The sequence below is a fragment of the Numenius arquata genome, chromosome 10, assembly GCF_964106895.1.
Source record: "Numenius arquata chromosome 10, bNumArq3.hap1.1, whole genome shotgun sequence".
In the NCBI taxonomy this organism is placed as follows: Eukaryota; Metazoa; Chordata; class Aves; order Charadriiformes; family Scolopacidae; genus Numenius; species Numenius arquata.
In genome coordinates this window covers 10,285,595-10,296,807 of record NC_133585.1, presented here as the reverse complement: position 1 = coordinate 10,296,807, position 11,213 = coordinate 10,285,595, and positions in this window count along the sequence as shown.

The window sequence follows — 11,213 nt, the reverse complement described above, 5'->3', positions numbered from 1 at the left end:
AATTTATCAACCCCAGCAATGCAGAGTCATGAAACTGTAACTAAAGATGTGCCTTATGGCAACAAAGTGCTAGAGCAACAGGTGTCTCATACCCTTTCCTTCTCTTATGGTGTATTTATGTCATATTTGGTTGATAATTAAGAAGAAGATGGGAATTGAAGTGTCTTTCCTCTCTAAGCATTACTTCTGTAGGAATTCTAATCATTATGCAGCACAGAGCTCCAGACTTCCTTACATAGAGCTGAACAAGGTTATGTTGTTACATCTAAGTCCAAATCCCTTTTCCGCATAAGTACAGATAGATATTTTTAACCTATTTAAATTCGCCTTAATTGTCCGAGTCCATAGAAAACTGGTTGTACTTTCTGCTTTGTTTTGGGCAATTCCAAGAAATTACTATGCACTAAGCTGTTTCTTTAGATACTGCAGACTTCTGTGAGCAGTTACAGTAACTAAGCAAATACAAAATACATTCCCTGGTGATGCAAAGACACCCCATGCTGTTCGCCACTGCCTGCTTTTACCTTGATATCCAAAGACAGATGAGGCTCCATCATGATCTCAGGTTGCAAACAGCTAACTCCTCTATGCAACTTATTCCCACTGATATGAATCCCTTCTTCAACGTGGAATCAATCCCAATCCTCCATCTGATTATCAGCCATGAGACTGTGCGAGGAAATCTGGTTGCCCTTCCTTACACAGTTGCACTGAATAAAGTCACGACAATGCCATGTGGCACCTGGCATTGCCCTCTACCCATGCAGCAGTATGCTTCTCGAAGAGATCTGCATACTTTATTGAAAATATATTTAACAAAAATAAATGAGAGAAAATGCAAAATTGCCTATATGATAGCTACATGGGCAGTCTACTTAACGTTCTTCTCTGATCAAGCATAGAAAAGAATTTTCATTATGTCCTCTTGTATTTCCTTTAAAGCAGAACTTTAACAATTATTTCTTGGCACATTACAAATAATTCCCAAGCTAATTCTTTTTCCATCAAAGTATTAGTTTTTTACTCTGACTATACCCAGCTTAAAATTTAAACACCACAGTCAGACATTGTTTCTGTTACCTAATTAAGCGTAAAATATTTTAAATGGAAAAATAATGAAATAACATCCTTAAGTGCTTTCTGTAAATCTTCTGGGATTCAAAGCCTTTATCGCAAATACATAATGGTTATTCAAAAACTCTCATATAATAAATGCTCCAGAGAAGTCACAGTGAACTGAAGTATCACTTTTGCCACATTTGCAAAACTTTTCCTATGTTTGTGTGTTTTACTCAAGTAATATTGCTCTTGAGACTCTAGTTCGTTTTGGAAGTTGACACAAGTCAGAAAGTTGAAAGACAACTGACCACATATAAAGTTCTTAGTGCATAACTCTGATCTTCTAAGTAATAGCAATATCACACAAAGAAATCAACTTTTTTCCTTCTCCATTGCTAGAGAACTGTTGTATTGAAATAAATAGAGAAGAAGTTACTCCTCTGTAATTTTGCTGGCAACCACACTTGTATACTGTCTTCTGTGACTCAGCACAGTTCTTTAACTCTGCAAACAGACAGAGAAGGCTTCCCAGACTGAGCTGATCATTAGGTCTGTAACACTTCAACATCTTACCTGCCAAGGCAGGAAAAATGAAGGACTACTGGGAAAAGGAGCAGAACACAGTCACCAGTTCCGCGTAACTTCCCCCATTGTCCATGGTCACTAGAAAAAAGAACAGATTTGTGTCTTTCTAAAAAATTAATCATGTTTCATGATTTTATTTACATTCTAAATTGATATAAAATGTACCTTATTTATTTTTATGTAGTTTCACGCAATTTTATTGCCACGAGCATTTTCTCCTTTTTACCGTCATCTTGGTTCATGGAGTTTTGTTTTCAGGAGGAAAACGTAGAAATAAGGAAAGAGTAAAAATATAAGCTCCATATAAAGTCTGGTTTTGGTCCTGTTTTCCTGATCTGTCAAACTGCCCAGCTTTCTCAATGGACAAAAATTCCCACATCTCACCTCTGCTCTGTCAAATATTCGTGTGCATGATATTGATCTCAGTACTGCGAGATAAATCCCCAAAAATGTTACTTACTTTATGGAAATATCCTTTTATCTACAAGGGTGTAAACAAAATCAGAATCTGGCCTACAGCTCATACATTACCAGGTATTTCTTTTTATCTCATTTCAATTACAGACTTCTTTTTTTCCCCCCTAGAATGTTCCAAAAATCGTATTTTGGAATAGAAACTTTCCAGGTTTGAATGAGCGTTTTTTTTTTAAGTAAGAAAAATCCATTTGGCTGCATTCCAATTATATAAAACTAAAATAAAATCTTTGCTGACAAAGAAATTATTTCATGTATGCTTTTACTTCCACAGGCATCATAAAAATTACTTTAATTCATGAAATTTAGCATGCAAAGAACATTCACTTAAGTTCAAACTTTGTGACAATTTAAAAATTGTGTGTAAAAAAAGAGTTTTGTTTACATGTTTTCAGATAAGAATATATTCCAAATTTAGGAAAAATATGTACCTTCTCAATAATTTTAAAAAACCCAACTGTGTCATGTTTTCATTTTCTGATCCCTCTCCCTAATCTCATTTTTGGGGAAACACATGGGGATGGGGAAGAAATATTATTTTATTTTCTCTCAGATGTCTTTTAAAGGATAGTTTCTAGTATCGGGTATTTTTTTATCCATTTTGTTTGGAATAGGAACAGGTCCAAATTGTTTTTTGCTTTCATGATGACTGATGTGCATAAATATTCATGAGTCAACACCTGGGGTTGGCTATTTTCTAAAAGCTGTATAACTGTTATTGCAGTTGTATCTGTGGACTGTAACATCTCATTTGAATTCATGAGACCTGTTATAAATTTTAAATATATATGAAGTGATATTAAAGTCTAATGAAGAACAAGAATCCCATCTGCTACCTGCAGTCTAGTAATACCTGCATAACATAACAGAGGGAAACAGCAATGTAAGCAATGAAGATGGAAACTTGTTTGTTTATTAAAACTTCAAATTTGTTCTGATCATTCCTTCTAATCCCTGTTGATAAAAATCATGTTCCAAAGTGGCTTGTTTCCAGCTCTCTGCAGAGATCCTTGTGTTTTAACACACTAAAATGTAGCAGAGCATCTAACTGCTGTATTTTTCTTGAAGAAGAAAACTACTTAAATTCCCTAACAGCAGCCTATTTTATATGCAACTTTGCTCACACATGAGACTCTTTTGGAGATGCCTGCTCTCTTATTTCTGTGGAATGTAAGACAAATTTAATTTGGGGTTTTCAACGGAGTTTCGTGTCATGAGAATTGCAGGGACAAAAATGGTATTACCTGAACATTTATACTACCTGTAAAGATGCAAGATGTTCTTCATGATACCAAACAACATATTTTTTCCTCATTTGTCAATACTTTTCAGAACTGATTTTCCACAAACTTCCATCAAGAGTTATTTCAGAGAAAAATTCAGTTCTCCAAAGTGACTACCAGGAGGCTGTGCATACTGGGGGTTGAGAACATGATGCTATCCCTGGTATGATCCTGGTATGGGATCCTGCCTAGGGATAATAGGCCATCTCAATACATCTTTAAAGTGTATTTTTAGTTGCTCTTAAAAAATTGGATTTGTGATGAAGGGAGGAGCAGGCAAGGTTTCCACTGATATCAGCAAGGCTGGTACTTCACAGTGTGCCCCGCCTAGTCCCAGTGTCACTGTCATCACTCACTTTGTACTGTACAAAGCTACCAAGGCCCAAAAAGCCCAACCAACCCATTCACAGAATATTTGTAGTACAATGAGATGTCACTACTGACTGTAACTTTGCCTAATATCTAATTTACCAAGAAAATAATTTTTAATTGAGTTTTTATGAAGCCTAGAGAGTAACTGAAGAAGTTTGGTGCATTGGGCTGTGGGCCGAGACAAGTCCCAGGAAAACATTAAACCCCTGCTCGTTTTGTACAGGTACACACTAGAAGCGTGCCATACTTTGCTGACAATATTTGCATTTGCTATGGTATAAATCCATGACAAAATCCAGCAGCCTGACACTTGCACTTAAAACTATTTTCATTATGCAATGCCAATGTGATCCCTATACATATTCCTGAAGAGGAACAATGATCATATTTGTCATGCAGGAGCAGCAAAACTCTAGTTGCAAGAAGGGTCAGGCAGCACTCGCTGATGCCTCCCATCCAACGGGATCATAAACGCAGAACAGGCGTGGAGTTCTGTATACTAGCAAAGCTGTTTAAGCTATTTAAACACAAGTTTGTCCCAGGATTCTTGGTCATCATTTCTGGTTATTTTCTTATATTTCTAAACATACTGGAATGAGAATAGCTGTCCATTTATTAATAATTTGTGCTACCTGTAACAATTCATGCTGCCTGTAATAATTCTGACCCTGTAACACCGAACAGTCAGAAACAGAGAAAACACTTGACAAACACTGTATTTTTAAATATATATTGATATATGTAACAGAAAATGACACACTTTTGGGTTAAACTCTAGTTACTCACCACAGCAGATGACAACCAGAGTTTTAACCTGAGAGCTTCCTGGCATCTCATTTTTGTCTTAGTATTTTCTCATCGGTCTGTGCCCCTATACTTCCAAGTGTAAATGGAAGAATCTGTCACACCACCAGAAGAATAGTTGCTCGCTAGTTATTTCCATAGTCAGTGAAGGCAAGATATTAAAAAACTTACAAGAAAAACTAGTTTATAGGCACACATTGATGCAAATTTTAGTGCTGTTCACATAAAATCTATGCACATTCACAGACAAGTGTTCGTTATTACCCATTAGATATAAATTAAAAGTAGAAAAAGTGTAGTAAGAATACTTACAGGATAAAAGCAGTCTCAGAAAGCATCAATGGAATGATACAGGGCCCTATTGTTTTTAGCTAACATGCTCAATTGTGTCTTAGAAAAGACAGATTTAGACTTAAAGAAGATATTATATGCTAAGTACTTAAATCACTTTTGAAGAGAAGCCACACAACCTTAGGTTACTTAAAACTGAGAGACAGAATCTTTTCTCATCTGTGGGCTTTATGGATTTGAGTTTGGGGCTTTGGTGGCGTGGGGTTTTTTATTTTTTTTTCCTTTTTTAAATGCTATCAGTATCCAACTTGCACTCTGGATATTGTCCAATCACATCACGTCGATGCATGATTCAAGACTTCAAATATAATTACAGCTTTGATTTTTCTATAATTCCTCAGCAGGCTTCTAAAGGAAACTAAAAGTAAACAGCCAAAAAACCCAAACCAATCAAAACATAAATGGGTTTTTTCTTTCACAACTCACAAGAAATTGCAAACTTGATATTTTTTTAGGTCCTACGGACACCTAGGGAAAAAGTCTGAAATATGGTCTCTAAATAGCATTTAAACTATCAGAAAGTAGACAGAAAGCCATTAGCAAAAGATTATCTTGGAATGATCACAATTTCAGGAGTAAGGGGAGTAAGTTCTGACCTTAGTGCATGAAATCTCATTGCACTAAATATTGTACATTATAATATAAATGGCTCAGCCTAAAGAGAACAGAACAAACAGAGCATTTTCTTTGCCTATACCTAACCCCAAATCCATCTGAAATCTACTACCAGTTCACTGGGTGAGAACAAGCTCATTAATGGGCTACCACTAGGTCTGTGGGACATCAGGCTGTTCCCTGTCGAAAGGCATGAAAACACAGGGCTGAAGTCCGGCCCTTGGCTATCACAGTTTTTGTAGGCAAGGTCAAGCATTTTCCATGTTTCTCAAACCAAAGGAAAAAGCAGCAATTAGCGAGGAAGGACTTGAAATATTTTGTGTTTCTTTCTTCCTCTGAAGAGGGGAGGAAGGAAACAAGAGCAGAAAGCTGTAATAAGATTACAGAGAAGTACGGAAAAACTGGGGTAACAAGGAGTTAGATGGACAGGCAGAGATGACATCCATTATGTAGACTTCAGGAAGATGAAGACTTTTTTTAAAATGCAGATTAAAAGCAGAATATCTTAACAAACTAAAAATCTTCAATTTTCCCTAGATACATCAAGCTCCTTTAGTAAAGACATTTATAAACTGTCAATACTGGCCCCTTGTGACTGCCTCCATCACACATCATAACTAAAGAATTTCTGTCTCCATATCAGTGAAAAATATGCAATCCAGCTAGAGCATTTCCCTTGGCAGATGCATTTAAATGCTCCAGTGGTGCCACACAGTGACTTCTACAACTGCTTTTCACCATGCAGCTACAGCAACAGGAAGAATACACCTCTCCAGAGGCAGTAAGAGGCAGCAGCAGCAAAGCTGACTTGTTACAATCACTGCCACTAGCACAGAAGAAAAATTTCTGCTGTTAATAGAAATCTGGGTGTTTTACAAATGGCACAACAGACGTAGAGCACTGATGAAAACGATATAGACAGTGATGCTGCAAAAACTCTTCAGGCAGAAACACGGTTGTCATGTACTGAACATCTCACATACGTTGCCGCGGCAATGATTTTAGGAAGATTTGGCTGGGTCGTAAGCTAAACTCCTGCTCTTTCTGAAGTATTCCTCAGGGTTTTCATCTCCAGATGGAGAAACAATAGAGCTGAGTTCATCGTGTCATCTTCAGGATGACATCTTTCCACTGAAATACAGTGCCAAGCACTGGGTACGAGCCTAGTACATGAGGTGGAAATGGAAACCACAGCCTTCTGCTGCAGAGATCCAAGCCAATAGTTGAGTCATCTCAAGACCTTCACATAAATCCTTATATGCTGCTTTTTACATTAGAAAACTGATAAATTGATAAAAGCATGTGCTGCCAGGATCAGGGCATTCAGGTAGCAGGACCGGAGTAAAAAGAACAACCACAGAAGTAGGAGTCCAGGTAAAATTTTCTAATGCACATTATGTTCTTTATGCATTCCTGGAAGCATACAAGACCATAGCAAATCTTAGTTAAAACTGAATACAAAAAGTAATTCAATATTAAAAATAAAAATCAATACTACCTGAAAGATAAATCAAGACCTTACCTTACAGGTTGACAAAAGGTTGACTGGCTGAGAATTCATTCAGAGCTAATCTGTGCTAGATATACCATTTAGCTGCATTATCTGATACTACCTCATCTTCTGACTCAAGGTCTGCCTCATTTGTTAGGTCCTGTCCTTTAATCTCCAAATACAATGACAAAGTGATTGCCAGTGATTTTATGCTTTTCAGTGCCCAGGACAATGCGACTGCTCAACTACCTCAAAGAGCTAATACATACTTCACGATGAGAAAGGAACTGCCAAAACCACCAAGGAAAGTTGTTGTGTTTTTTTTTTTTCTTTAAATTCTTCTATAGCATCTCTAGCAGCATATGGAATTTTCAATACCACATTTTTAAAGTGACTGAGATTTTTGTAAGATAAAAAAGCATGGCATATTGAGACAAAAAATTCTCAGACGCGTTTCATCCAGTTAAAATATTCAAGATTCATTCTGAACTGTATTAGTCCACTGTGATTCAAAATGTTAAATGCTTCATCAAATACTATCAGATAGAAAGATTTCGGTAGCAATCTGTGACTATGAAAGTGAAGTAATTGCACAGTGGGTTTCTACAGCAGCATATAATCTCTTTAACTCTTAAAGATGAACCTCAGTTTGACACCTGCTTGGCTTCCTGCTGGCAGCCTATGTGTCTGGGATGCTTTATGCCTTTCAGATTGATTAGAAACTATATTATAGCTCACCATAATTAAAGGGGAGCCTTCTCACTGCAAGAAGCTCCAAAAAGAAAAGAGGACGTTTACAGAAAAAGAAATGAACTTGGACAGTCTTCTCCACTTTTTCTTTGTTCAGTGTTTGATATTTGTACGTGTATGAAAACACATAGACCCCTTGAATCCAGCTGCTTCTACTGACTAAGCCAAGCACGAAGTTGTAATTTTGTATTTGCAATATTACTCCCTTCCTCTGGAATCAATTGCCATTTTACAAATTCAGTGGTTTAGAGTTGTTCTGTAGAACAAATCAAGAGGAAAAAGGATCTAATCCTGTGTGACTAGATGTCAAGTGTAAGAGTAAAAGCTCTTGGAATAACAACTTGTAAAGTGCTAAGGTTTATGATAGTAAAATTCCAAGAACCGAAAGATCAATACAGACAAAAATAATTTTGTGCAAGAGGAAAAAAATTCTTTTCAAACAAAAAGATGACCATTCTACCAAGAATTATTTTATACATACATAGAAAATATATGTACACATACATATACATACACTTATGTACAACCCTATAAACTGTATCCCAAATCGTATTGCAGAATTATTTTCAATTACATTTTAGAATGAAATACTGATTAAACCCTGGCTGGGGAGAGGATTATGAGGAACTGCTATAGACTTTTAAGTTGTGTGGAGCTGCAACTTAAAATGAGATTAAATTTCAGTCTTTGCTTAAGAAATAGCCCTGGCACTTCTAAGACCATGTGGTATGCCAAGTTAAAAAGACACAGTAGGTTAAAATTCAATTTATATTGAGCATATACTGAAATTTCCCAATATAATTGTATTTATGTAGGAGGACATCTCTTAACAAAGAGACAGATGTAAGGTTTGCACCTTTATCATCACTCTCCAGGAAATCAGAGGGACAGAAATTAACAATTGAAGTCTAGGATCCAAAAAGATTGGTCTTATAAAAGGTGCTGTAATGATCTCTCTCAGTTCAGGAATTTTGCTGCTCAGTCTTCTGAGACTGGAGCTGTGAAACCACCACCAACCAGGTGCACATCCTATGGCTCATAGGCAAACTCTCCTTTAACATCAGTCTGTCTTTCTATCCTAGGTAATTCTGAGTGCACTTAATATTATATTACCTTGCATGGATAGTAAACAGAGGAAACACCTGCTTCCTGTAATGGCTGGATGATACTACTTAAAGAAAGCTTTATGCCAAAAATAGATAAAACACTGAAACAAAATCCTTTCTGCTATCAAACATTTTGGCAGCGTAATATAGAAGACACAGCCAGTGTTGAACAAGAATTGAGGCTGCAACAAAGTGAGGAAGCCTTCTTTCGGGAGATTTCCTGTTAGGAAAAAGTTTTGCATGTGCTGAGACAGCTAATGACAAATTACTAAAATTTGATTTAATAACAAACATATACCCATTCTCACTGAAATACTTTCCCCTTTGGCATATTTTTTCCTGTAAGCTCAAGAGATGCCAGACAAACATATGTGCAGATCTTTAACAATACATATAGTTAATGTAAAGATAACTGGGACATAAAATATGCAGTTAATATCTCAGATAGTGGGAAGCTTTCAGGACAGGAAGATTAGCATCTGACAGCACGAAGACTTGCAATGACAAGACAGTGCAATAAAATACTCTGTTAGAATAGCAACTAACCTCTTGCAAAAGTGATGACATGAATTATAAAATTAAAAAGATAGATGAAACTACTGCAAAAGGAAGGAACCCTGCTTATACTACATGATTTCTTCAGAAGCTTTGTGTAAATAGCAAAATGACCTCAACTGTTTAAAATAAATGACTGCAGTGGCATGGACAACAATGAGAAGGGGATAATTAACCTGCTGACAACACAACAATAAATTAAAAAACTAATTCAAGTCAGCTCATTTAAAACCTGTAAATAGAGGACACTGTCACAGGAGCATACTGGAGGTTGTTACAGTTAGAGTCTTACATGAGCAATAGAAATATGATGTCTTCTGCCAAGAGGATATAAGGATCACACTTGTCTAATAAATGGCACATTGAGACCCCAGAGAAAAGCGAAATGAAACCACTATTCACAAAGAGCACTGAAAACTGATGCAAAAACCTGCAGTGCACCTGCATCTGCAGATACATCCACCATCTTTCCAAGAGATACACGTAGGAATATAATGTTGGTCAGGAATTTCTGAGGGACTGTTGTAATAAAAAATGAGAACACGTTTGTGCTCTTTGTTTTCCCTTTTGATTTAAAAAGCTGTAGAATGTAATGGGTGAAATCTACTGCCATTAACGCCAAAAGCAAACTTCCTACTGATTTCAAAGCAAGCTTAATTTCACCTAGTGATTTCATAAAATACACACATAATGAAATAGGAGAATTCCTACTGTTTTATTATTCTTAGGACTAATCCATTACCATTAATTTCTACAACTCCCCCCAGTATTAATTCTGGCCCATAGAAATTTTGGCATCTTCACTGTATTCACTGGGACAGCAAGCTTGAAGGTTTATTTACATCAGTGATGATCCAATCTAATCTTAATTAAAAGTGGTTAAAAATCAGTACTAGAACTAAAAAGATGTGTCTCGAGTATATTCTGCCAGATGAAGAGAAATGAACAGCACCATCAGAATTGAAATAAAATCCCATCTGTTTGCTCAGGTTTTATTGCAATGCACCTGCATTCTTGGTGGTTTTTCATACTTCCCCTCACCTACTACCAACCTTGCATTTTCATGGCTGGAAAGCAAAGTACTTCTCTTTTGGGAGGAGCTCACATTCTTTGCTGATGATATCCAAGATCATGCTCTGCCACACGTACAGGTTGGAAGACTTCATTAAGTTGATCAACACTTAACATTTCCAGTGGAACAGCATACGTAATCTTTTAACTGAAAATCCTGTAAAAAGCAAAAGTAAAATAACTGAATCCTGCAAGGGCAGTGCATCAAGCCATTATCATCATCCACAGACAATATGCACCCTCTGTTAGCACAGCCCACTTGTACAGCTCTGCTTTTGACCGCTGAACTGTGGCACCACATTGTTTCAAACCAGAAAGAAGAGTGCCTTGTCCTAAATCATCACCAAGACGATCTGTAGTACCAATATGAGATACCCTAAAAGAAGACTTAAATCATTACAGGAGAAACTTAGAAAAATATGATCATCGCATACAGTCATGTAGCTACAGGCTACATTTATAATTTGTGATTTACAGATTTATAGTGTGAAATTGTAGTATTATGCAGCATGATTTACAGTATGAAAGTGCTTAGATCTATACAATTGAACAGCAAGTTTCTAGGTGTTGCTTTCTTTTTTCTTATTAAACAATGAATTTACAGAAGTCTTAGTAGCATCTTCTAAAGTGAGATCAAGATTTTCCCTTGAAATATGGGAATATTGAATAAGAGATGAATGTACTTACTGTAGTTAA